The sequence below is a fragment of the Alligator sinensis genome, unplaced genomic scaffold (genome assembly GCF_000455745.1).
Source record: "Alligator sinensis unplaced genomic scaffold, ASM45574v1 scaffold600_1, whole genome shotgun sequence".
NCBI lineage: Eukaryota > Metazoa > Chordata > Crocodylia > Alligatoridae > Alligator > Alligator sinensis.
This window is the reverse complement of record NW_005841859.1, coordinates 1211994-1215613: the sequence shown is the minus strand read 5'-3', so window position 1 is coordinate 1215613 and position 3620 is coordinate 1211994.

Below are 3620 nucleotides of genomic sequence, written 5' to 3'. Positions count from 1 at the left end.
GGAATTGGGGGAGGCTCTGTTCCCCCGGGCACCACCCAGGGCTACTAGGAATAACTGCCACAAATTGTTAGAAAGAAGGTTCAGGCTGCACATCAGGAAACATTACTTTACAGTTAGGGCTGCCAGGCTCTGGAATGCGCTCCTAAGGGAGGTGGTGCTGTCTCCTACCTTGGGGGTCTTCATAAGGAGACTGGACAGATATTTGGCTGGGGTGATACGACTCTGGCACTCGTTCCTGCCCAGGGCAGGGGGTCAGACCTGATGATCTGTTTAGGTCCCTTCTGACCCTAAGTACTATACTATGATGAGCTACACCACTCCTGTCTATCCACTGTGTCCAACGGGAAGTACAGGGCCATGCATAGTTCAGAGTTCTCTTTCTGGGTCCTCATACCTTTCTCTCATGGCTGTCCAGTGCACCATCTTTAGCAGAAGTGATGGGGTGTACTCTTTTCAGTGCCAGCGATAGCTGGTAGTTAGGGCACTTGGCTAGGTGTAGCAGGCATAGAACCTGAATCTTCCACTGCCAAAGGGTCCAAACTTCCAGATTAGTGAGTAGGAGCATGCTACTCTTTTCCTCTATTTTAATGTAACTGACCTGGAGTTACATGCCTTCCCAGAGGAAGTAACTTCTAAAATATGTTAGTGATCTGAAATTCCTTTTATGCAGCTAACTTTAGCCATGTAAATGCTACTTACCATGTAAAGGCATAGTTGGATTTAAACTGTAGTATACCATGACAAGAGGTGCTTTTAGTAAAACCACCAGTAACAAATCAATATGAAATTTAAAAAAAAAAGAAATAAAATGAATCTTCCATTCACAAATCCCTGCTTGTGTATATATCCCAGTTTATAAACCAACACTGGCAAATCCTGCTGGTTTGATCAGGCCTAATAAACTTGCACTTACATTTCAACTAGGAACTCTGAATAAGAAGTATGAGGTGGTTATTCTGTACATGACAAGAGATGTATCCTCTTTTCTATCTTCATAATGATTTTGAACCCTTCATATATTAAAGGTAATATGGTTAATTCCCTCCTTGTAGCTGCACGTGAAAAAAAGATTGCAGGGATCACTCTGAAAGCAAAAGCTTAAAATGCAACACAGTTCAGGTGAAATCTCACAGGAAATCTGACAAGATCTAGTAAAAGGTCTGTGATTAATGCTCAATCCCATTGAAAGTGCTATTGTAAAATCCAACAACAATGGCTCCTATTGCACTTATCAAAAATCTGTCTCTTTGATGTAACGATCTCCTTGTCACTTACCTGCCATTTGTATGTCATTTTGCTCTGAGTGATCATATGAGTGAATAAAAGCTAGTCCTTTTTTTGCCCCACTTCTTGAACTGTGAAAGGAAAAGAGAGCATACAAGCCAGTTACAGTTTATTTGGGATGTTTCAGCAGATATGAATTGCACAGTTCTACAATTTCAAAATATGCAAAATTGGATTGGCTTTGCCACTGGACATGAACAAGGAGAAAGAAAGACAATGTCTCCATTACCTAAGCACACACGGCTAACATGCTTGAGCCGAGGCCAGGTAGAGTGCTGCTTTGGCCAGATTTTCAGCAGAAACTAATCCACCCACCTCTGTGAAGTTGATGGAGTTATGGTGACAATACCAGCTCAGGATCTGACTAATCAAACACAGGGCCAGAGGGGTGGGGGGGAGGGGCAAGGCCAGTGGAAGGCTACCGGCCTGGTGGGGCAGGCCTCTGCTGGCTCAGGAAGGAGGGAGGGTGCTGGGCCCAGCTGTTGGCTGTTAGCCCCTGGGGCTGGCTGGAGGTTGGACTGGCAACATGTCCAGCACCTCCTCTTAATGTCTATTACCACTTGTCAGGAAGCACTTAAAAAGACTATACAACAATTTCAAATGGTGCAGCTATTACTTGAGCTCTTCCATTGCTCACAATGTAGCGAGCTTTCCATTTACTTATGCATATGTAAAACTTCCAGCCCACGGCTCTTGATTATTACAAGTGAAATTATGACTGCAATGAAGACAGTTGGGTTTGCTGTTGGTTTCACTGAGGCCAGATTCATCCTGTGGTTCCTTCTCTTCAGCTGTACTTACTGCTTATTTACAGCTTGTATTCTACACACATCAGTTATGGAATATAATGTTTCTTTTTGTGAATGGCACAATGAGAATTTGTACAGACATTCATTTCTGAGAAATTTCCACTGGTAGAAATCTTTCCAGTAGAGTAGCTTCCCCCTTTCATCTGTTCTTTGTGCCATCTTAAGACTGGGGTGATCCTGGTATGGGGAAGGCATGGGGAGCAGTGGGGGAAGACTACTTGCACCTTCACCACACTGGAGCCTGGGGCTCTGCTCCAGGAGTGAAACTGAGGGAGTATGGGGCAAAGTCCCCAGCACCTTCCCCAAGGCAGGAACTGCTCAGTTTGGGGAAGGGGCTGGGTGCAACAACAGCTAGTCCTGTGGTTTATGACTCAGCATGAGAAATGAGCAAGGGGTTGCAGTGCTGCTGCCACTGTTCAGCTCCCAGTGCCCAAACAGAAGAAATGGTGGACAGAGCCCTTTTCCCTCTTCTTACATTGGGAGCCACAGGGTATGAGAAGCAGGCAGCTTCTCCTCCTCTCCCCATCTAAAGGAGGGGCTGTAGCAGTGATCCCTCATGCTGTTTTTTGATTGGGGTAAGCATTATGGAATGGAGCCTTTCCCCCAGCTCTACCTTTTGAGTCCCCAGGAGTTAAGTCAGGGCAAAATGTACAGATGTTCATTCCCCCTTAGATAAACTCTCCTGGGCCAACTTTTATATGGTTCAAATAATCACATTTTTCTCCCAGAAACACCATTTTAGTCTAGGAAAAAGAGTTTGAACATTTGTACACTTTTGATTTCTATTGGGAAAGTGGGGGTCTCCTGATAGAAACAGAACATCTGTACATGGCCTGGATAGGATTTTTGGAGGAGACCTTAAACCAGTGGTGCTCAACATTTTTGCCTGGGGGAATGGATGGGTAGTGTGTGATCCCCCTGTGGATCCAGCAGGGCTGCACCTGCTGCACAGAAGGGTGAGGAGGACAACCCAGCACCAATCCAGCAGTGCAGTGCAAGGGGGCTTGAGCTGGCCCCAACATGACCCATGTGGAGAGGGACCATGATCTGGCCGTGATCCAGCCCCATGTGGGAAAGGGGAATGGTCTGGTCCCAACCTTGCTGGACAGAGGGAAGAAGGCATGGGCTGGCCCTGAACCAGTTGTGCAGGATGAGAGAGGGTGTCTGTTTGAAGGGGGCATGGCCTGGCCTTGCAAGCAGAAGGGGACACAGCTTCCACCACCCAGCTGCACAGAGGGAAGAGGACATGGTTTGGCTTCAATCTGGCCACACTGGGAGAGGGTTGTGGCTCAGCTCTAACCCACACCACAAGGCTTGGAATTGTGGCAGTGGGAAGGGGTGGCAGTATTAACTGCCGCTGCTCTCTTGCCACCAAATTTCCCAACCTATGGGGAGCCCCATGGGCTGGATTCCAAGGCTTTTCAGGCTGCATTTGGCCTGCAGGCCAGATGTTAAGCACCCATGCTTTAAAACAAGGCCTTCTGCTCCCCTTGGCCACGGAAAACTCCATGACCCATTTTGCAACAG